At 38.3% G+C, this 25,284-nt stretch overlaps 1 long non-coding RNA gene across 1 annotated transcript in view; it reads right to left on the reverse strand.

The window, feature by feature from the left end:
• Nucleotides 1–25,284, reverse strand: part of LOC144456969 (uncharacterized) — a 68,218-nt gene that overhangs the window by 12,152 nt on the left and 30,782 nt on the right. The window contains exon 2 of the long non-coding RNA XR_013486216.1: nucleotides 13,117–13,324. This is a non-coding gene — a long non-coding RNA (uncharacterized LOC144456969). The remainder of the gene's footprint in view (nucleotides 1–13,116; nucleotides 13,325–25,284) is intronic.

Genomic DNA, 25,284 nt, shown 5'->3' on the forward strand with positions numbered 1-25,284 from the left:
TCAGACATCCTCCCATAAAGGTAAAATCTTTTTCCTTAGTGAATACATCATTGCTCGGAAGAGGTACTTCTGCTGCATCATGTATAAAGGAATTGCAAAATAGACTGAAAACTCCATGACATAGGAACAGCGATACAAACAGGGTCTTTGGACTTTTTGCTTTCACAACCTTCGCCCCAGTGACAAAATCTGTATAAAGAACTTCCAACGAACTAGCAGAACTCAACTGGCTTGGGAAGGCCCATTTCAAATGTCCTCAAGATTAGGGAAAAAACACTCTTGGATTCACTGTTCACACACAAATCCTGTGCCATATTCTGATGCACGACATGCTTCTTGGTGTTTAATTCTTCTAATTACATTTGTCATACCACACCACAATAACACCACTATAGAAAGTGGAAAACAGAGAGGGCCTCTAGGGTTATGGTTGCCTTCATCCTACTGCTCATAGCAGGTCTTATAATTCTTGCATGTGTGATTTTCAGTTCAGGCCCACAGCCCACACTTCCTCCTGCTCCCATCTTTGCTTCATTACTGATTGGTTTACCTTTTTTCTGCTCTGACTCCTTCTTTGGTTGTCTACCAGAACCTGACAGTTCTTATTTACATAATTCTGGTAATCTAGCGTGTTATCTAAACCCTGGTTCTGGCAGTGCTATAGTCTGTTCCACTGCCTTTTGGAGACCTCAGCACAAGCCTATATGTCAACTGTCTTTCCCTGAGCTTTCTAGCCTTGTCACTAGGTCCCTAAATCCTCCTTCTGCCCCTCCACTCCTCTTCTCCCTTTTCAATAGAACTTGTTAGTACTGTTTCTCTTTCTGTAGGGTTAAATCATGTGAATCAATTCTTCTTAGTAAATATGACTACTGTAATCCCAATAAATCTAATTTGTCCAGTACCTACAAATAGTAGTTTTTACTCTCTATTTTGCCTATTTCTAGGAAGTCTGTAGGAATGTTAGCCTTAATGGGAATAGGCACCCATGAGACAGGATCATTATTATAAAGCTGATGACAAACCCAGCAGCCACGGAATCCAATGATTCCAGCCTCCTGCCAGCTGTATGTGACCTGGTGATGGATCCTAACCACCACATTATCATTCAGATATATTGAAGAGGGAAGGACTAAAGGTGACATTTCCAAGACCAAACCAACATGGCAAAGGTTATAATGCCAAGTGCATGACTTTTGTAATTCGGATTCATCTATCTGTTCTTCTAATTAGCTAGATTCAGAGAATGAAATAAAATGCTGTTTTGCATCTCCAATTAGAAGAAAGCATTTACCCAATTCCTTGTCAAAGTGCACTTCTTCAGGCTTAGAAAAGGACCCCGCAGTTCCATTGTCCAGTGGGTTTTCAGGGTTAGAAATCCAATTTTGGAAAATTTGGCTTTTGGGAGGGTCAAGAATATCCTTTAATTACCTAGTTTCCCCATTTCCAACAATAATAGGTGCTGTATAAGACCAACAGAATAACAATTATTAGTGGTAGTGTCAGCATCCATATGTGGAAAGGGCATTCCTACAAACTTCCTAGAAATGGGCAAAATAGAGAGTAAAAACTACTACGTGTAGGCACTGGACAAATTAGATTGATTGGGATTACAGTAGTCTCCGATTGAATGTGCAAAGGGCAGGGCTAACACCTCTTTTCAAATACCTTTTGTATCTTTTATTTTTATCATCTGTGAAACCACAAATGGCACGTGGAATTTGACTTGGAGTTTGGGCAGCCCTTCAGTTCAAGTACATATGAAATATCATTTTCTTAGATATGCCCAATTTAGAGGAGCAGCCTAAGACTTCCTTTAAGGAAAGAATTTCTCCTCTCCCTCTCATGTCACCTCTGCCTAGCTTTGACATTTGTGCAAACATCACTAAGACCCCTATTACTGGAGTAGTGAATATGGGTAATGGTGTTCAATATCACCTGATGTTCCCCTTTTCTGACTCCTCCTTGGTCTGTGCTAAGGTAAATCATACAAGTGGCCATTTTTCTTTTGTGTCATGGCCCTTCAAAACTTCCCAGAACATCCTTGGGGCCCAGTTTCACTGGGTCATTTTTTTTTTATATGCAATCTATTTGCTTAGTCTACTCTTCCTCTTGGATCATATAGGGTCTGTAGTATTGCCAATCTAGCTCCTTCTGTTTCTGTTTATAATCACTCCTTTGGATTTGTAACTTGGAAGTCCATTCAAAATTTGGGATCCTGGTGGCCTTCTGGCAACAAAAGGTCAGAGGACTATAGATCTCCAAATCCTATAAAGGATTCTTCCCATGTAGACAGATTTTTTTTGGTCCCTATTTCCATCTGTTGGGGTTGCCTTCACTATGCAAACAATTAGAAATCTCTGCAGAAACTGAGATCTTAGCTCAAGATACAACTCAGGCTATTTCTCAGACCTCTGGTGCTATTTCTTCTTTGCAGGTTAGAAGTTAATTCCTTGGCTGCAGCAGACTTGCAAAATTGTCTAGTACAGCAGCGGCTGGAGGGGTTTGTTCTGTTATCAAACCTGCTATATCTATATTAACAAATCAGGGGATATACTTAAAAAATTCATGAACTTCAATGGATTATGTTATATACACAACTAAGAGCTAATGAAACCCATGTATCTCCAAAAGAGGATCTGGTGGGGTCCCCTCTTCCTGGCCTTTCTCCTTCGTTCCAGTGGGGAGTCATTCTCTCCACCTTAGTAAAAGAACACTGATCTGGCTTCTCCTAATTGGTGTCCCTTGTTTTATTAACTGAGATACTGGCTTATATTCCAATTTAGGGTCAAGATTGATTAGATTGGATTAATGGTCAGCCTCCCTGTTTCAATGTTACAATCTGATTACTGTAATAATGACCTTCTTTTGAATCACCTTAATGCTATGACTCTTCCACTCTGCAAATTTACATCACTATCTGAAATCTCCTGCCTGCCTACAGATACTCCCTTAAAAGATGAGAATGGTAAGAGTCAGCAGCATCTTCTCATCTTCAGTGACTGCCTCCAACCTAAATGAAACCCAGTTGCCCCCGTGTCCGGAAGATTTCTCTTCTCTGGCACCTCCTTTTCCATGAGAGGAGTGTTCTCGTTGAGTCTGTGGGGCTGTGGCTATGGTCTGTTATTATGGGGGCCTTGCTTGTGGGAATTGTAATATCTTCTTTAAAAGAACCGTAGACAGTGAGAACCCTCCTACTTGTAAATATCAGAATAATAGTCAGATCACCTCACCAGAAGGAGATGCTCAGCTTGTCAGTTATGAAAAATGCTACTTCCTATTTATAACCAATAAGAAATTCAGATGGGGGCAACTAGGTGGTGAGTGGATAGAGCTCTGGCCTTGGAATAAGGAGGATCTGAGTTCAAATCCGACTTCAGACACTTGACATTTATTAGCTGTGTGACCTTGGGCAAGTCACTTAATTCTGATTGCCTCACCAAAAAGGAAAAAGAAAAAAAAAAGGAAATTCAGATGGATGAGAATCTTGGGTGCTCCCCTATAGAGCCTTCCTGCTGGTTTGCCACTGTCTAGATATACTGTCATAATCAATGCTGTCAATCATCTTTCCTTAGAGACTAAAAATCTGACTAAAGCTTTGTGTGAGTCTCTTGACTCCCTTCAAACCCAAATTAATTAATTAATTCTCTGGATCAATACTTAAGCAAACTCTGGATCAACTAAAAGACTTTGATGATTTTATCAGTGACCCACAAACTGATTTTTTATTTACTATATCCATATTTCTATTGTAAATCTAGTTCAGATAAGCCAATCATTATGTAACAATGTATGTTTAGAAGGTAAATGCCCATGTCTTCCCATTCTTCCTATGCACTGACACATTTACATTTGTAAAAATTTTCTGGTGGAGATTGCTTCTACCAGACTTTGTCAATGCATTGATCTTATTTGTGATCCATAAAACTCAGAGGGGAATTGTGAAATTTAGGTGATTATTGATTAATGGTTAAGAGTTTTAGTTATTTTAGTTAATCACTGTAACTAGTATCTACAGATCAGTGAATTTAATAGCACGGGTCTTAGCAATAGAGTTTGTAAGAGCTTGGGTACCCAAATTTTAAGAGCTACAAGCTGGTCCTGTCTCTTGTGGGAGATAACAAAGACGAGTGGTGGACGAGTCAACATGGTCAGGAGATGTTTACCCAGCACCAGGTCTCTCTGATTTTAAGTGGTATCTGTCACAGGGCTTTCCTGAGAGTGTTATTCCACTCTGTGTTTTCCCTGTTGCTATGGACTCTGGAAACCCCTCTTACCAGTCAGTGTGAATTATAGCCCACCCTTCGCATTTCTTCTGACCAATCACAGGTTTAGTTTAGTTTGTATCACTGGATGCTATGTAACCACCAAATTGTATAAAAAGCTACTCTGATTGTAAGATGTGTCTCTGGTCACTGAAGGGCTATTGATCTCTATTATTAACAACTGCTAACCTTGATAATAGATTATGCCCAGGGGCAGCTAGGTGGCCCAGTGGCTAAAGCACTGGCCCTGGATTCAGGAGGACCTGAGTTCAAATCCAGCCTCAGACACATAATAACACTTACTAGCTGTGTGACCCTGGGCAGGTCACTTAACCCCATTGCCTAACCCCCCCCAAAAAAACAAACAAACAAAAAAAACCACATAGATTATGCCCAGACCTTTGTGCCTTAGTTTCTCTTTACTGTAGGTTTTTGCCACAGCAGGGAGAAGCAAAACTATCAAGGAACAAATAGGGTTCACAGGGCTGAAGCAAAGACATGCCAGAAAAACAGCATCATAAATCAGTTTAAAAAGCAAAACAGGGAGCTAAATTGGAGAATCCTAAGGGGAAAAAAACCACCACAATAATTTGCTTTAATCAATGGCTGAAACTGTCAAGCTTTTAGAACTGGGGGTAGTGGATTAACCCAAGTCCCCCACCATACTACCTGGTACTATACAGCTAAGGCACCTGGGATACACTGAAAGCATTGGATCATCCATCCTTACTTGATTAGCACTAGGTTTAGCCTCAAACTTAATAGATATAATGTTCCAACCCGTGTGACTTTTGACATTTGATGGCAGGCATTATCTACTGGAAAGAAAGAAAGAAAGAAAGAAAGAAAGAAAGAAAGAAAGAAAGAAAGAAGAAAGAAGAAAGAAAGAAAGAAAGAAAGAAAGAAAGAAAGAAAGAAAGAAAGAAAGAAAGAAAGAAAAAAGAAAGAGAGAGAGAGAGAGAGAGAGAGAGAGAGAGAGAGAGAGAGAGAGAGAGAGAGAGAGATGGAGGGAGGGAGGGAGGGAGGGAGGGAGGGAGGGAGGGAGGAGAAAGGAAGGAAGGAAGGAAGGAAGGAAGGAAGGAAGGAAGGAAGGAAGGAAGGAAGGAAGGAAGGAAGGAAGGAAGGAAGGAAGGAAGGAAGGAAGGAAGGAAGGAAGGAAGGAAGGAAGCTTTATTATAGCGCCCTGTTGCAATGCTTCATTAGGGCATGGAGCTGACCTTTAAGTTTCAAAGGATCTGCACAATTAACACAAACTCTGGCAGGTCTTCCAAAATGGGAAAGGCTTTGATTATGGACCTGGTGATTTGAGGACCAGCCAGACTAAGTTTAACTCATCACCAGATAATGTGACCACCAAAGTTTTAAACCATGTGTGGCAAGACCAACAAAACTTTCATTTCTGCAATATTTTCCATAGTCTCATCTTCTCCGAAGGTCTTTCCCCTCTTTTGATTATGTGCATAAGAATGTGGTCTTGCATCTTAGAATTTTGTAGATGCAAGTGCTATCCTTTATTCTAAGGAATATAAATGAATATTTCCTGCTACAGAATATAAACATGCATATACACATTTATAACTAGCTATATTTTTTAAATTTCTTTTTCTGTTTTAATATTTCTTTTTTAAATTACATATAAAAACAATTTTTAACGTTTGTTTTTTAAATTTTTGAGTTCCAAATTCTCTCTCTCCTTCTCACCATGCCACCCCTCTAAGATGGAAAGCAATTTGATATAGGTTATACATACATGTGCAGTCATGCAAAATATTTTTCAGGGCAGTTAGGTGGTGCAGTGGATAGAGCACAGGCTCCGGAGTTAAGAGGACCTGAGTTCAAATCTGGCCTCAGACACTTGACACTTACTAGCTGTGTGGCCCTGGGCAAGTCATTTAATGCCATTGCCTAGCCAAAAAAAACCCCAAAACAAAATATTTTTCTATATTAGGCAGGTTGTGAAAAAAATGTATCAAAACCCCCCAAAATTCCACAAAAAAAAAATAAACTAAAAATAGTATGCTTCGATCTTCATCAGTTCTTTTTCCGGAGATGAACAGCATTTTTTCATCATAAGTCCTTCAAAATTGTCTTGGATCTTTGTATTGCTGAGAAGAGCTGTGTAATTCATAATTGACCATCATATGATATTGTTGTTACTGTATACAATATTCTGGTTCTGCTCACTTTACTTAGCCTCAGTTCATGTGAGTCTTTCCAGGTATAATTAGCTATATTAAGAGAAATCTTCTGATGGAATACTACTGTGCTATAAGAAATAATGACCTCAATGATTTTAGAAAAGCATGGAAGGACTTGCATGAAATAATGAAAAGTAAAATGAACAGAATATTGTGTGTAGTAGCAACAATATTGTTTTAAGAATGACTTTGAGTAAATGGTTATTTTTGACTATTATAAATACCCAAACTAACTATAGAGGACATATGAAGACACTGTGCATCCAGAGAAAGAATTGATAAATAGAAGTACATATAGAATAATTTTACATACATATACATATATATATGTCTATTTGTATCTAATGGTGTCTAGGGTGGGAAGGAGGAAAGAAAATAAGGGAAAAAAAGAAATTTACATGATAACTTTGTGTATTTGAAAGAAATAGCAAGTTGTACATAGTAGATTTGCAGCTTTATATGCAATCATCTTTTTTATTGTACTATGTTATGGAAATGTTTGTTTTATTCCATAAATTAAAAATAAAATAAATTTTAAAAAGAGTCATCTTAGTAGAATATCTGTGTATTGGAAATTTGTTCAACCTTCAAATCTGAGTAAACATTTCACATAGAGAATCCCAAAGTTGGGAAAATATAAACAGGCCTCCTAACTTATAACTTAAGGCCTTCTCCTGTTACTTGTCAGATTAATAGCATGCATCCTGTAACTTTTAAATGTTTCTTCTTTCTTGTTTTCACCACTCTTTTCCCAATAACTTCATCTGGTCTCAGACGGTGCTATAGTGCCTGGCATCATAGATAAGACCCTTCGTGTCTCCCTTCTGAGCCAACCTTAAGTAAATCAGAGAACGTTCTAGTCTGATACTTTTATCTTACTTTACTGCCTTCAAAGATTCCAAAGTGTAGATCATCTGGATACCAGATAACACCAGTAACCATCCTGGAACGCCTAAACAGAGGAAGAATCTTTAACCCATATCAGAGAGGTAACTTTTTCTATACAAAAAGGGAAAGCTGGGAAGACATCTTTGGAGCTGTTACATTATCCCAATCTGATGTAACTGCCATACCATCTCCCTAATCTGATTGAAGATTTAGAGGTCCCCTTTATTCCATTCCCATCTCCTGTCTGTTGGACAGAATATCCATTTAATAAATCTCTACTGTACACATAAGTCTTAAGCATATGTTTCTTTATCTCCTTCCTAGTGCATTAGCTTGAGTTACCACCTAATTACTCATCTGGACATACATGTGCTGACAAATCAATGTATTGAAATGGGCTGCAGAAATTAAGCAAGTTTTCTCATTTTTAAATTCATACAAATCATGGAACCTACATTCAAATTGCTACAGAGATGAACCCTCATTTGCACAGTAACTCAAGCCCATGTACTAGGATCTAGAGGAGTCACCGTCTGTATCAGTGGAGGGATAAAACTGATGAAATCCTCCATCTTTAAGATATTTGGATGCCTTGATTCTGCCCATTGAGTTTATGACTTTTATTAGTTTATGCTAACCTTTATATGGTGAGCCTTGGCTGATGCAGAGTTCAGTCTCCCTACCTTTTCTCATTCTACAAAGTTCTTTTATTTGTCTTTCTATCATAGCCAAGGGAATGATGGCAATATTTAGAATCAACATTTTTTTTTAGTGCAAGTGTCTGTAAAGGGTATCTTCTAATTGACATTAAATGCTAAAGTCAGGAATTAGAAATAGAGCAACCCTCAATTGTGATTTGAGCAACATGACAGGAGGATTTCATAATCTCAAATGCATAGGGCTATTGTAAATTTGAAATGCTGCATTCCAGAGCTTCAATATATAACTTACTCTTGTTTATTAATCTCTTAACAAACCACCACTTGTCTATTCCCTCAAAAGGTGTAACTTTACTGAACTTTACTTCCCTGTTTGAAAAAAATGCTTTATTTAAAAAAAACCACAACCACAAACATGAAGTGAATAAATTATCTTGAAAGTGTTCCTTAAAAGTGTAGGAACTCTGTTTTTAACTTTTGGCACGGTCTGAATTTAATCATTCTATTGAAATTCTATTAAGTTACCATGTCTATTACAACATTTTTGGATTACATATATGTTGCCATTCTGTTAAAAGTACCATAATAATTTCTAAAATAATAATGGCTTGTATTAATATAGCATAATATAATTTGCAAAGTGCTTTATGAATATTATCTCATTTTATCCTAACAACAACCTGATCAGGTAGGTGCTATTATTATCTCCATTTTACAGGTGAAGAAACTGAGGCAAAGAAAGGTTAAATGATTTGGTCAGGGTCACATAGCTGAAGCTAGATTTTAACTCCGTTCTCCTAAACTCCAGGTCTAGGCCTTCTACTACTACCATTTGCCTAAAAGAAAATTATGTAAGTCAAGAATCCAGAATCATTTATTTATTTGAAGCCACAATTCCAAAGTCCAAAACCTTATCTCAGATATCATCTTCCTACCCATCAATTTGCTTCCCAAATTTGCCTTTCTCTTATGAATCCCTTGCCTTCTATGGGCAACAGTGATAAAAAAAAAAAAAGCAAACAAACAAACAAAACCCCACAAATAACACCTCTGCCCTGAGGTCTTTAGTTTCCTGACCTATAATTCATAATTCTTTTTAAAAATTTTCCCTAGAAGACTTGTATGGGCTGATGTAAAGTGAAATGTACTGTGTACAACGTAACAGCAATATTGTAAGATGATCAGCTGTGAATGACTTAGCTATTTTCAGAAATACAATGATCCAAGAAGGACTTATGATGAAAAATGCTATCCATCCCCAGAGGAAAAACTGATGGTGTCTGAATACAGATTGAAGCATACTTTTTTTAAACTTTCTTTTTCTTGAGGTTTTTTTTTGTCTATGTTTTCTTTCACAACATGATTATTGTGGATATGTTTTGCATGACTACACATGCATAACCTATGTCAAATTGCTTGCCTTCTCAGTGAGGGTGGGAGGTAGGGAGGGAGGAGGGAAGAGAATTTGGAACTCAAAGTTTTTAAAGAGAATGTTAAAAATTGTTTTTACATGTAACTGGGGAAAAAAATAAAACACTAAATGTTTAAAAATGTTTAAAAATTCCTCCTAGATTCTGTCTGCTTACATAAATCAACCAAATGGACAGTAGTAATCAGGTCTGACAAGTTCTGGAAGATTCTTCATCACATCATGAATACATTAATAGACATTCTCTGTTTTTAATAAATTAATACATTAAGAAATTTGCAATACCCACATACAACCCAAATGCAGGGACAAAAGGGCTTTTTATTAATTTGACTAAAGATTTGAAAGTAGATATACCATAATCCTAGTGGTGCATCAGTCTAGTTTACTGTCACCATATCTCTATATTATCCATTAGATACATACTGGAGGATAGAAAGCTGATGATAAATGTATACTTGGACTTCTACCTCCAGAGGTATAAAACCAAAAGCCAGGTACAAGTAGACTTTCCCGCTTCCAAAGACCATCTCACAGATGTGACAGACAATCAGTCATCTGGCAAGTATTTACTGAGTGATCAGAAGAGTGCATAGCTCTTTACTAGATTTTGAGCTTATATATTAAGAGTAGTTAAATCAGAATTCCTGATCTCAGTGAGTTAAGAATGCATGCAAATTCCAGAGATAAAAATCTACTGCCAACTATGTGTCTTTGTTTGTCCCAGAACTTCAGCCTCTGGTCTAGGGAAGAAGAACACTAGAACTCTTTAATCACCATTAAAAGGATTTAGATGGACAGCACAAATAAAATTGGATTCATGTTATATTAACATTATGTATATTAATATTATATAATATTAAATGAAATATTTGATAGTTTTACCTATGACCATGTATATTTTGGTTGTATCTGATATTTGCAACACTTAATAAGAAGTAAAGAGTGGAAGAATCAGCACACTTTCAACTTTGGAAATATTGCCCAATGCATAGAGCACTGGGTTTAAAAATTAAAATTTATGCATTTGGTTACTAACTCAAGTAATGAATTAATAAATAGATCATATCAGACTAATCTCCCGTGTGTGTGTGTGTGTGCGTGTGTGTGTGTGTGTGTGTGTGTGTGTGATACTTGGGTTTTGACAAAGTCTCTCATGCTATTCTTGTGAAATAATGGAGAGATGTGACACAAATGACAGTAGAGATGTTGAATGTCCAGTTGAATGTCCAGAATCCAAGACTAGTCGTTAAGGAGTTGATGTCAACTTGGAGAGACTGACCCAGTAGAATGTCCAGTGAATGGATTGTATTCAGCCCTTTGACATTTAACTTTTATAGAAATGACTTGGACAAAGGCATTCTTATCAAATACGCAGATCACATGAAGTTGGGAGGGCTAGGAGCTGCATGATGGGATACAGAATGATGCTGACTGACTAGAACACTGTGATGAATCTCATAAGATAGAATTTAAAAGGGATGACTGTCTTACCTCCACTTTGGTTAAAGGAATCAATCTCTTAAGTACAGAAAGGGGGAAATGTTACCAGACAACAGTCATTATGAAAAAGATACAAGGAATTCATCAGACGGCAAGATCAAAGTGTGTCAACAATGCAACATGGTAGATAAAAACACTAAAGTGATTTTAGGCTGCACTTGAGAGAGAGATGGTGTCCAGAATAAGGGAAATGATAGTCTCATTATACTCTGCCCCTGGTCAGATCACGTCTGGAATATTTGTTTCCTAACTCTCCAATTTTGGTGTTGGTATATTTTTAGAGGAGAACAACTCAGATTATGACCAGGCATTGGAGAAAATACCATACTAAAAGAATATAGGTACTAGGGTTGTTTATACTGGAAAAGAGGCTTATAGAGGATATAAGAGCTGTTTTCAAGTATTTGAAGGGCTGTCTCTGAAGAGGGACTTAGACTTTTTTTGTTTACAGAACTACAAGCAATGGATAGGAGCTTTCTGAGAGGCAGAGAAGGAAAAACAGCTTTGCTAAAAATTACAGAAATTCAAAAGTGGAATGGGCTGCCTCCAAAATGAAGGGAGCAAGTTTCCCTTTTTTGGAGATCTTCAAGCAAAGACTGGATTGTAGACACTATAAATGTGCTTATTAATTGATTGATGACCATCTGTCAGGGATTATAAATTCACTGGTCTAGAACTAAAAGGAACTTTAGGGGGCTTCTGGTCTGACTCCCTTAATTTTACAAATGAGATAACTGAGGCCAAGGAGGTTAAGTGATTTGACTAAAGCCACACAGGTAGTCAATGTTACAGGGAATTTCTTTGTGAGCTGTGGGTTAGATTATATAACTTTTGAGATCTCTTCCAACTCTGAGATTCTGCCAGTCTATACAACCCACAGGCAGCTAGGTGGTACAGTGGATACAACACTGCGCTGGACTCATCTTCATGAGTTCCAATTCAGCTTCAGACACTTACTAGTGGTGTGACACTGGGCAAGTTGCTTAATCTCATTTGCCTCACTTCCTCATCTATAAAATGAGCTGGAGGGGGAAAAATGGCAACACTCTAGTATCTTTGCTAAGAAAACCCCCAAATGAGGTCCCAAATAGTTGGACATGACTGAAATGACCCAATAACATGCAACCCACAAGCAAAAGCCACAATAAAGGAAGAGGTCAGATTTCAGTAAAGCTAACAAAATCAGGGGACCAGAAATAGGCAAAGGGCAACCATCAAGCCAATGCAGCCCAAAGCTGAGATTTGACGAAATGGCTTCTTCTCCCAAGCAGGTTCTGCAGTTTGGTGCTATACAGAGATAGCTCTGGAACAGTAACATGTATGTAAAGCTTTATGAAACCAGTTCCTTGATCTTCTGCTGCTTATTTTCTCCCTGAGGAAGGTCATGGCCACTGTATGAGGTTCATTCCTCTTTCCCTCTTTAAGCTTTTGCAATCATCCTATCTACAGTAACTTTTTTCATGGCAATAGGATACAGACATCTATCTCACAGATGTGATCATGGTCTATCTTTAGCTTCTAATTGGCCATGTGACAAATATTCTAAACCTTTGCTAATTAGTCAGTTTGTGAATATATAGCAAATGGGTTCCCTCTTCAAACAGAAGTCAGATGACTACTTGTTACAAATGTGATAGTGGGGATGCTTTTCTTGCAGAGGTTGGACTAGATCCAGTTCTCAAATTCTATGAATCTTTGATTTTTTTCTATTCTCTCTTCTAGTGCAGATAGTTACTTCTCCATAACTTCTCATTCTTTTTTATTCTTATCCATGTCTTTCCATAAATATAGGATCTCTCCAATATACTGGAGATCTATCAGTCAGTCAATAAACATTTATTAAGTATCTATTATGTGCTAGGCACTGTGCTAAGCACTAGGAATACCAAAAAATAAAAGTAAAAAAGAAAATCAATCCCTGCCTCAAACTAAAAATCTGATTGCCCTGAAGTTTACAATCTAAGGCGGGGGGGGGGGGGGGAGACAGGAAAGAAGAACATACAGAGGGAAGCTGAAAAGGTGGGGAGGAAGGTGCCTAGAAACTTGATGGTTAAGTCCAGAGGAGTATGTTTGGGGAGGAAACAAAGAAATGGTTGATCTAGGTGCCATCCTTAAATGGAGGAGCTCTCCATTTCCACCCTCTCCAAATCAGAGGGAAGGGCCCCGACAAAGGATACTGATGAGGCATGAGTTCCAGGGTTGAAGTGATCTTCCTAGATGATATAGTTCCTGGGGCATGGTGGTAAAGGCCAGAAGAGTGCAGCCACGTAGGAAATGTGATTAAGATAAGCACTGAAGGAGAGGAGAGTCAATTTCCTCCTAGGCACAACAGGTAGAGTCCAAAGCAAGGAAGGCCAGGGTTTCCTTGGTACGAGAATCCTAGAACTTCAAATGGGAAACCAATTTCAGAAGAAGATATTCAGTCCGGGAGGACAGGATCAGGGGACAAGACTCAGGAAATATCAAATATATGACTATTTGTATGACTCACCCTTTTTCTCCAAAGTTTGGTGGACTTTTGTGGCACCTATACTCATTTTTTTACTACCATTCTGCACTAATAGGTTGGCACAGTCATAAGTGAGGTCTACCATGTATTTTCCTGACTCAGATGCACCAGAAAGACCATGATTTGATGAATGTCCATCTGTTGTACATTATTTTTCCTTCTTTTCTAGTCATACACACCCTTTATGTTTTTTTGTGGCCTTCCAGATCAATTCAATCCCAAATATATTAAATATCTACTGTGGACAAAATCCTTCTGTCATGCAAATTATCCATTATCACTTGGATAATTTACAGTTGGGATTCTTCTGAAATTAGTGCTTCATGATTCATAGTTTTGAAACATCAGCAGGAGACGACTGAATGAATAAAAAGAAATGATTAAGCACTAACTATGTGCCAAGAAGTGTGCCAAACATGAGAAATATAAATACACAGACACGACCTTTGCTCTCAAGGTGTTTTCATTTGAATAGAGAAAGGCAACATACAAAGGGGAGGGGTAGACATGAAAGGTTGTTTTGGTTTAGGAAATCAAAGAGACTCCAAATGGAGCTGTCGTTGTTTGTCCTTCATCTCTTGAAGAGGACAGTGGCATCAGGAAGGTGATGCCATGACTTGCTGCGCAAAGTCACCAGCCTCATTTTCTCCTCTGGAGCCATCTGGGTCCAATGGCAAGATATGGATCAAGATGACTGGGCATGGCACCATGCAGTGGGAGACCTTGACCTTTTTAAGCTAAGGTTTTTCTTTCCCAGGTGTGTTTGTCTGAGGCAACTAAAAAATGAGGAAAGAATGGCCTCTTTTACCTAGTTAAAAAGAAAAAAATCAATCTAGGAGAGGAAGACCTTCAGGATTTCTGGCCAAAACAGAAACAGTTGCTATTTATATTCACTCTGAGCAATCAAATGGGGCTTGGCCTGGGATCTACTGTTGAGAGCCAGAGTGATCTGGGTTTAAGGCATGGCCCTTAAGAAAGAAATCTAACCCATAAATCCCAAGATACCTTTTGAGGTTTCAGCAATCAAAATTTATTTTCCTTTGGCAGGTAAGGGTATGATACCTTATGTGGACAGAGAGGAGAGCAAAGGAGAGGAAACGGGACCCAATTTGACTGAGGCAATGCCATTCAGTGATTAAGGCTAAGTAAAAAATGAGGCAAAGAATGGAGCCATTGAGGAGCTGATTGATATAACCTTTTCAGAATCAATGGTATTATTGATTTGATTACAATTTTAAGAATAAGAAAGGGAGGTGTCAATAAACTCCAAATAGACATACGACTTGGGCATAAAGGGTCACATCATAAGCAATAATTTGTTTAATTAAAGCAGCACAGGAAAAGATATCTTTTTCAACCATGGATAGGGGAAGAATTTTTGACCAAACAAGAAGATCACAAAAGATAAAATGAACAATTTTGATTACATAAAATTGAACAGCTTCTACACAAGACAGAGTCAATAAAGGGGAAATTAGAAGAGAATCTGTTAATTAGGAAAAAAATCTTTGCAGCAAATTTCTTTGATAAAGGTCTGGTACTTATAATAATTAATATTTATACAACACTTACTATGTGCCAGGCACTGTACTAAGAGCTTTACAATTGTTATCTCATTTGAGCTTTACAACAACCCTAGGAGGTATGTGCTATTATTATGCTAATTTTTCAGATGAGGAAACTGAGGCAAAGAGCAGTTAATTGCCCAGAGTCATAAGTAAGTGTCTGAGGGCGGATTTGAACCTAGGTTTTCCTGACTAGGAGCCCAGCTCTCTATCCACAACATCCTAGCTACCTTTAATACCCAAGATATACAGGGCTTCAAGCAAAATCCAATCCTTAGTTGATAAACATTTAAAGGATAAAACAGTCAATTTGCAAGAAAAAAAAAACCTCAAGCTGTCAATAACTATCTGAAAAAATGTTCCAAATCACTAATGTAAGGTGCATGCATATGCACATGGGATTTCTAAATGCAGCTTCCAGGGAGATATGGATAGACATTTCTGGAATCTTGCCCACCCCTCTCCAAGGGAGACTTTGATTCCTGCCTAGAGGGGAGCAGGAAACAGGGCCAGGAGATTAGATATTTCTTTCTTTCAGAAGGGGCACTGAACTAGAATTATATTGCTGTACTAGTGATGTAATTTAAAAAAAATCAAAAGCAGCTAAGCTGCTAAGGGGGAAAACACCCCAAAGTTTATTCCCACAGACTTGATTCCTTTACACCAAATGCTAGGTACACAAAGGCCATCAAACATAGTGAATAGAGAGTAAACTCATTTATCTAAGCAAATAGTGAACAGAAATTGGAGAAGTTATTCAGATTAGAATATACCAGGAAATACACAGGGTGAATGCACTGTTCTCCTCGGAGTGAAATATTTCAACTCAACTGAGAGAGGCTTCTGATATCACCCAAGGGGAAATCTCCTGAAGTCTCTAAGGAGGTAAGCATTAAAAAATGCTAGCTGATTGTTTCAATGGATGGCTAGAAGCATAGTTCAATGGTCATGGGTTGGCTAGTTATAGTTGGGTTACCCAAGTATGAGCTTACTGACTCAGACCCAGGCTGGGTGTTCCAAAGTTGAAATGGATTGTCTCTCAACCCTGGTCACTGGAGGTCTGGAGGTCAGAAGGGTGAATCACTGAGAGCAAACATACAGTCCTCAGTTTCTAGCCAGCCCCAAATCATCAGAGCATGCTTCCACCTGTCTTTACCAGTCATCTTCTTGTCTGTATCTTCCAGACCACCAGATATATAGATCACCAGAGACCATGCCTTAGAAAGCCTGAGCCCATTCAGATATAGAACTCTAGCTCTAGAGCTAAGCTATACTGATCAGTGAGTCAGTGAGCATCATCTTATGTAGCTCACTAGACCTAGCTGTCCCTACACCACTGAAGTGATGTTCAATTTCCCAGGTGTGATCTAGTACAACCTCCTCCTTTTCCACCATTTTAGGGACAGGTCATTGTCCATCTCCAATTCTTGTCAATGGGCATATTTACAGGGCGTCTCTAAAGTCTTAGTGCACTTTTAAGCTCTAATAGCTTAAAAATGCACTAAGACTTTGGAGATATCCCATAGCATATGTGTGGAGATACACACACACACGCACACACACACACACACACACATATATGTATGTATTATATACATATATATATATATATATATCCACATATATATGTGTACCTACATCTGTATATACACACACATATTTCCATGTATATTGTGGGTGTGTGTGTATGTGCATGCATATTTATGTGTGTATATGGTGGAGGGGAAGGAAGGGAGGGATTAGCTCAATTGACTCCTCATTAAGCTGTAAATCTCTACTCTGCTTTTTTTCACCTACTTTGTTCTTCCAGTGTGGATGAGTAGAGGGATTTCTTTATCCCTAAACCATACCAGAAGGAATTTTACACCACCATCATAAATTCTGCTAATTATAACTTTTTATCAGTGGTCGTCACAATTTGTTTGACTTTCATTCCCTTTCCATTTGGGAAGCTGAGGATTTCCTAGACAAAGTTTTCTCTATACTTGTGTCCCTTTCTTTCATGAAGCCCTCCTTTCTAGCACATTTGTGCTCTAGACTTAGCTTATCTTCCATTTTCTTATCACTGGTTGTTACCAACAGTCCTTATCCTGTCTTCTTTCTACCAACAGGCACCCATATATTCTATCCAAAGTAGAGATACAGACCTCACTGTTTGGGAAGGAATACTGGCAGACACCCAGAAGCAGAGGGATATACTAGATAATTTCTCGAGTTTTCTGTGGGTTCTAAATGACTGAGGAACCTATGAATATATGACATCATAAAAAGAAAGGAAGCTAATGTATTGGGTATCAAAATACCACAGAAGTTTTTTCCACTTAAGAAAAAACAACAGAAGAATAAGAGGGCAGAGTTTAAATATGCAGCTATAAGATCTAAAGAAAAATTGCCAAAATAATAAAATATCCTCTAGCACATTTTCCTGAATAATTTTATTTTTCTACTTGTATTTAAACAGTAATATAATAAAAATTTGCAATTATGGTTAAGATAAAAAATTTTAATTCATTACTGAAAATTTAGTTTGCTTTTAAAAAACACCTTTATTGTACTCTTAATACTTAAAAATTAGATAACCTGTTTTAATGGCAACTATAAAACACATTTTTTTTAAAAAATCAAATTACTTCAGAATTTAAACTCAATAGCTGCTTTACTTTGAGCAAATGACATACTGGTAAGTTAAAGATTGCCTTTCATCTTTATTTTTCCTTTCTAAAGACACGACACCAGACAATTCTCTGGCATACATTTTCCTAATGACGTCACATCTTCCATGGCAACTGATACAAGCCTATTGTGCATAAGGTAAAGCAATTCCTGGTTGCTTTTCTTTTTAGAATCATTATATAGTCTAGTAAAATTCTGATATTATTAGACCTATTTATATTTTCATATAAATAAATGAAATTGATGTTAAAAATAAAACCTCAAATTTTTAACCTTCAGGCCAAAGAACAGGGCAATCTGGGGTAGTTATGACTATGCTAAGGTTTTTACTAATCTGAGCCCATCCAAGCCTTTGTCAAGCCCTTCGTGATGGAAAGTAGGTTTAATAAACATCTAAACAATTAACTGCCCAGGAAACAGCAAAAACAGATCCTATCTAAAGCTACTTAAAAAAAAAAGAGAGAGAGGGTGTATAGTATCTGAAGTCATGTCACTGGAAATGCAAAGCAAAAGACAAACATGCTAATGAATCTGGAGTAAAAAAGAAATCAGTGAGATTGATAGAGTACATTTTTATGTCCCTTCTCTTCCTTCCTTCAATCAATCAATCAATCAACATTTATTAAGCACCTACTATGTGCTACGCACTGTGCTAAGTAGCCTGGACATTTGAGTTCATCCCTCACCTCAGACATATCTGTCCAATATCTGATCACTTCATTGCATACCTGAGTGGAGTCATGTGATACATTATCACATAGCACAGTCCTTTCAGAAGCTTCTTAGTCCTAGATTCTCTCTAAATATTTTTTGATCACGCGTCCATAACAATAAAGATATTTTGATCATCTACTCCCAATATATGCATACTTATTTATTTGTAAATTATATGCTATGTACTATTGTGATCATAATTATGTAAAAGCTTACACAGAAATACAAATTTTAAAAGGATGAGATAAAAATGAAATAATATTTGATACTAGAGTCAATAGGGGGCCATTGGAGTTTATTGAAGAGGTGGGGGTATGTGACATGGTCAGACTTGTGCTTTAGGGAAGTCTCTTTGGCAGGGGTATGGAGGACAGATTGAAGTGAGGAGAGACTACAGTCTAGGTGACCAATGAGGAAGCTATGGCAATAGTCTAGGTGAGAGTTGATGAGGGTCCCAACTAGGATAGTAGTTGTGTCAATGAAAAGAAAGGGAGAGATGCAAGATTTTGTGAAGGTAGAATTTACAAGATTTGGGAACTGTATCAATATAGGGGTGATTAAGAGTGAGTAATTGAGGATAGCATTGGGGTTAGAAACATTAAAGGAGGGTAGTGTCACATGGAAGAATGATAAAGGGAATGTTTTTTATTGCTTTTATTTGGGGACTTTATTACTTTATTTGGGGAGGTTGGAGGGCAATGCCTACAGCAGCCTTGAAGTAATACCAGGGCAGGAAAAAAACATGCTTGGTGGGGGCAGGGAAAGAACAGGAATTTTCCCAGTGGCATCAAGACAAATACTGCTCTGGGTCCCTGGTAGCTGTTATGCCTGCCTCTGAAGGGATGAGGTTGGATACTTGAATAGCAAGAGCAAGAGGGTAGAGTAGAGATATACTGGGGATAATGGTAGGTATGGCTTTTTGGAGATAAACCTCCCTTAAAATTGGCTACTTAAGAGAGGGTGAGATATCTATTTACCCTCCAGTTGGTTGATCACCTACCTCTGAGGTCAGGTCAAAGTTCCTGGGGTCATACCACAGCCTCCTAAGGAACTATAATTCTCTCTTTGGTGATCACTGGTCATGACATCTTATACCACACACCACAATAATCTACAAATGGATATGCAACCCAAATATAAAAAGTCACTCCATAAAAAACTAAAGAGAATGGAAGGATGAGCTTTGTTCAACATTGATAATAGCAGAAATTTTTACTAAACAAGGGATAGAGGTGATCAAAAAAAATATAAATTTGATTACATATAAAATTTAAGTTATTGTATGAATAAAATCAAGGCTGCTAGATGATAACTGGGTAATCTTCATTATCATGATTATTATTTTTTTTGTACCTGAAACTGTAGATCAATTGTACGCAACTCGCTATTCCTTCTAAATATACAACGACGTTATCACGTAACTTTCTTTTTTCTTTCCCTCTTTCCCAGAGCTGGCTACCATTAGACATAAATATGTCTATATAAGTCAGTTCTTTCTCTGGACGATCATGATTATAACTGTCATTTATATAATGCTTTACATTTTTCAGTGCTTTACTAAATTACTGCTTCTGATGCTCACTACCTAGGAGTTTTTGCATAAGTCATTTAACCTGCTGGGTCTCCCACTCAGGACCTCTGTATGCTCATCTGTAAAATAAGAGGATTGGACTAGAAAGCCTCTAGAGCTATGATCCTTCGGTCTTATTTCTAGAATAACCCTGTGAAGTAAGTACTAGAGGTAGTGTTATCCAGAGGAAAATGAGGCCCCTGGTCATGCAACTACCAAACATCAAAGGTTAGGTCTGAACTTGTGTTCCTGACTCCAGGTCTAAGCCTCTGTCTACTAACTATACCATGCTGCATGACCTTAAATATGGAGGTAAGGTCCACTATCAAACCAATGAGATGGGACAAAAGAAGAGTTTTCTCTTTCTTCATATGAAGTCCAGTATCCTTAGGACAAGTTCGAATTTGAACTACATTGTATGCAGCAAGCTTATTTACCATAGCTGGAGCTATGATGGCCACAGTGAAGGACTTAGATAAATCTGTTTCCTGCAGATTATTCCTGACTATGGCAGGCTGACAGGCAATGGGTCAGTCATCTAGCAAAAGCGAGTAATAATAAATGAACAGCTCAAGAGTTGCACTGATAGCCATGAAATAATCAGATAAGGCTCTAGCTCTTCATTCTGAAACCTCACTCCAGTTTGGAATTCACACATTTGAAGTATTCTCTCACCCCATAGCTCTCCCTCAGACTGGATGGCTCTTCCCAGACCCTCCATGTAAGGACAGCACCTGGGCTAGCCATGTCTCATTCCTCTCCAGTACACATGCTAGACCTCTGCTACCATGTCCCAGCCCTGGTTACCTTTGTGTGCCCACCCCCCTTTAGCTTGCTCTGATGTTCTGTCTTTCCCCATTAGAATATAAGCTCCTTGAGGAGGAAGGGGCTGTCTTTCTTTGTACCTCTGTTTGTGTTCTTAGTGCTTAGGAGAGTGCCTGACACAGTTGTTCAGGAATGTTTGATTCTTTGTGACCCCATTTGGGGTTTTCTGTGCAAAGATACTGGAGTGCTTTGCCATTTCCTTCTCCAGCTCATTTTATAGATGAGGAAACTGAGGCAAATAGGGCTAAGTAATGTGCCCAGCATCACACAGCTAGTAAGTGTTTGAGGATGGATTTGAACTCACGTCTTCCTATCTCCAGGCCTGACACTATCCACTGAGCCATATAATTGCCCATGGCACATAGTAAGTGCTTAATAAATGCTAGTTGACTGACTGACAGAGAACTTCAATCATTTCATTAGTGTCCTAATCCTAGCAGCTTGACACAATATATGTATCAAGAGATATTCTTATGTCAAGCTGCTAGGATTAGGAAAGGCAACTTCATGATTCTACAAGGAGCTCACCAGAAAAGCTACAACATACATAAAGGGAATTTGAAATGGATTTCTAGCAACCAAGAGCTGTAAATTACCCCCTTGGCCCACTCATTCTCTAAGCTTGAGCCTACTTTCCTCTGAACTTACATATATACTTGCGGAAGAATGTGTTTGGGGCTGCGGGTGGGGAAGATGCTTTGTATCTACTATTCTTACTTTGATGGTCAGATGATGAAATACAAGGACACTCTCAAAGTCTCTCTTAAGCACTTTGGAATTGAGTGACATGGGAGGCACTGGCACAGGACCGCTCAGCATGGTGTGCCCACATCAGAGAAGGTGCTGTGTTCTATGAGCAATGCAGAATTGACATAGCTCAAAGGAAATGCAAGATGCGCAGATTTAGAGAATCTACCCCAAATGTTCACATGGACTATTTGTGGTCAACCTGTGGTAGAACATTCCGAGCTCGGACTGGTCTGATCAGCCACAGTCAGACACAATGTAACCTGACTATAGCACAGTGATGTCCCTTTGGTACTCTTCAAGAATGAAGGACAACAACCTACCAGCAAATACCCTAATTAGGCCTGGCTAATTCATGTCATCTGGGAGGCTATGACGGCATGGCCCAGTGAATAGTGTCCTGGGCCTGGAACCAAAAAGACTGATTCATCTTCCTGAGTTCAAATCTGGCCTAAGACACTTACCAGCTGTGTGACCCTGGGCAAGTCATTTAACCCTGTTTGCCTCAGTTTGAGAAGGAAATGGCAAACCACTCCAGTATCTTTGCCAAGGAAACTCTAAAGGGGGTCATGAAGAGTCAGATTGAAATGAACAACAGCAATTCACATCAAATGACAATCAAGGGGGAAAGCACATCAATTGTGGCTCAGGAGCTATAGCATTAGAAAGAACTCTGTGCAATACTTCAGGCTAAATCTAGAGCCCAGAGGGGTTGGGAAGCAGACTCAGAAGAGTGGGAGTTAGACCTCAAAGCATATGCTGCTATATAGTCTTGAACAGCTAGAGCCTCATCTAGCTCACTGACCTACCTAAAGAGAGATCTACTTGCACAGAATTTGTGTCAGGATGGCCTTGTAATCCACACCGAGGAACATGGTGAAGTCATCCACATTCTTCTTTGTCTCTCCCCTCCCCGATCCCCACTGCCTAGCCAAATGACATCACTTCCTTTCTAAAGTTTCTTACTCCACTTAAAACCTTGTTTATTTGCAGCCTGTACTTTTATAAGGGGTTTTGTTTCCAGATAAAAATAAGCTCATTTTTTTTCCCTGCATTCTGAGATGAGTGTTTGCTGTAAAGGAATAGAGCACACGAGAGAGGGTCAAAAGGGAACCCAAGACCAATTGCCTTAAACTTAACTGTGAGCCTATGTTAAGCACCCTTGCTGATTTCACAAAGTGTGGCTTCCTCCAGAATTCCTTCATTTCTCTTTTGCCTCCTGCCAGGTGTGACTCTTAAAATGCTGCCCATGGTTTAAAGGCCCACACCAAATGCCACCTCCTTCTGAAAGTCTTCCCTGATGCCCCTGATAATGAACCTTGTCCTTGGACTTAATAAAACACATGATTCGCTCTTCATTTATGAACTTTTTCACATAGAATTTTGTATTATAACTTATGTATTATACCATACTACTAAATTTTTTACTTTCATGAGGGTAAGAAATGTGTCAATTTATATTTTGGTTTCCCTCATTGTCTGGAACAGTGTTCTAAACATGGTAGAAGATTAATACATATTTGTTGAAGCCAAAGTTAAATAAGATATGGCCCTTGGCCCCCTCCTCAAGTAGTTTAAGATAGCAAATATGTCATATAAATAAAAGATCACCATTTCTTTTTTTAAATTTTTTACTAATCTATTTTCATTTATCAACAATCATTTCCATAAGCTTTCGAGTTTAAAATTTTTCTCCCCCTTCCTTCCCCAACATGGCATGTAATCTGATATAGGTTCTACATATACATTCCTATTAAACATATTTTCACATTAGTCATGTTATAAGGAAGAATTAGAACCAATAAGAGGAACTACAAGAAAGAGGCAACAAAACAAACAGAAGAAAAAGTAGTATATAGTATGCTTTGACCTGCATTCAAACTCCATAGTTCTTTCTTTGGATGTGGATAGCATTTTCCATCATGAGACTTTGGGAGATGTCTTAGATCCTTGCATTGCTGAGAAGGGCTAAGTCTATCAAAGTTAGTCATCGCACAATGTGGCTGTTACTGTGTACAACTTTCTCCTGGTGCTCATTTCACCCAGTATCAGTCCATACAAGTCTTTCTAGGTTTTTCTGAAGTCTGCCTGCTCATCATTTCTTATAGCACAATAGTATTCCATTACATTCACATTTTTATAGCCCTTTGGGCATAGTTCCAAATTGCTCTCCAAAATGATTGGATCATTTTACAACTCCACCAACAATGCATTAGTGTTCCAATTTTCCCACATCTTCTCCAACATTTATCATTTTCCTGTTTTGTCATGTTGGCCAGTCTGATAGGTGTGATGTGGTACCTCAGAGTTGTTTTGATTTGCATTTCTCTAATCAATAGTGATTCAGAGCATTTTTTTCATATGACTATAGAGGGTTTTAATTTCTTCATCTGAGAACTGTCTGTTCATGTCCTTTGACCATGTATCAATTGGGGAATGACTTGTATTTTTATAAATTTGACTTAACTCTCCATGAGGCCCTTATCAGAGACACTGGTTATGAAAATTCTTCCCAGTTTTCTGCTCCCCTCCTAATCTTGGTTGCATTGGCTTTGTTTGTGCAAAAACTTTTCAATTTAATGTAATCAAAATTATCCATTTTGCATTTCATAATGTTCTCTGTCTCCTGTTTGGTCATAAATTCTTCTGTTCTCCATAAATTTGACAGGTAAACTATTCCTTGCTCTCCCAATTTGCTTATAGTATCAGCCTATAAAGGTATGATATCTAAATCATGAACCCATTTTGACTTTATTTTGGTGTATGGTGTGAGATTTTGGTCTATGCCTAGTTTCTGCCATACTCTTTTCCAGCTTTCCCAATAGTTTTTGTCTTACAGTGAGTTCTTATCCCAGAAGCTTGGGTCTTTGGGTTTATCAAATAGTAGATTAGTATAGTCATTGACTGCTGTGTCTTACATACTAACCTATTCCACTGATCCATTACTCTATTTCTTAGCCAGTACCAAGTAGTTTTGATGATTGTTGCTTTATAATATGATTTAAGATCTGGAATTGCTAGGCCACCTTCCCCTGCATTTCTTCTCATTGGTTCCCTTGAGACCTTGTGTTATTCCAAATGAATCTTGTTATTATTTTTTCTAGCTCTATATAATAATTTTTTGGTACACCATTTCTTTGGTCTTAAAAGCAAAGGTATGGGCTCTGGAAAACACCCCTGCCCTCCCTGAACTTTCCTTGGGCTTTCCCAATGTGGCCCAGGTCCCTGGGTTCACCTGGCCCTTCCCAGTTAATCCTTTTAAGTGCCCTTTCATTGTGGCCTTCATTGTTTGCACCTGACCCCACCCTAGACCACCACTCCCTAATCCCATCTAGACCCCTTGTCTGTTACCTCTAACCCAGCCCATCCCTTCTGTAGAACATCCCAGTCATCCTATTTCTTAACCACTATATATAAGTATTTATCTTGCCCCCATTACATCGCTCAGACACCTTAAGTGTATATTCTGGTTGTATTGGCATCACAAATGCTCAGATTCTTAAAATCTGGCCAATAGTGCTGACTTACTAGGAATCTCGCCCACCTGAACTAGTGTTTTAATATACCTTGTCTCTGACAAAGAAGGTTTGAGCAGAATTCTTTCAAGGTAGGACCTGTGTCTTTTGCCCTTGAATTTTGGGGTTACCAGCACCCCTAGACCTCAACAGAATTACTGTCTAAATCATCCATCATCTGCTCTCGCTTTGGAAAGCAATAGGAGGGAAGTTAGGCAGCCAAAGAT

This window comes from Phascolarctos cinereus, unplaced genomic scaffold, assembly GCF_003287225.1.
Source record: "Phascolarctos cinereus isolate Bilbo 61053 unplaced genomic scaffold, phaCin_HiC Scaffold_4;HRSCAF=312, whole genome shotgun sequence".
NCBI classification, from domain to species: domain Eukaryota; kingdom Metazoa; phylum Chordata; class Mammalia; order Diprotodontia; family Phascolarctidae; genus Phascolarctos; species Phascolarctos cinereus.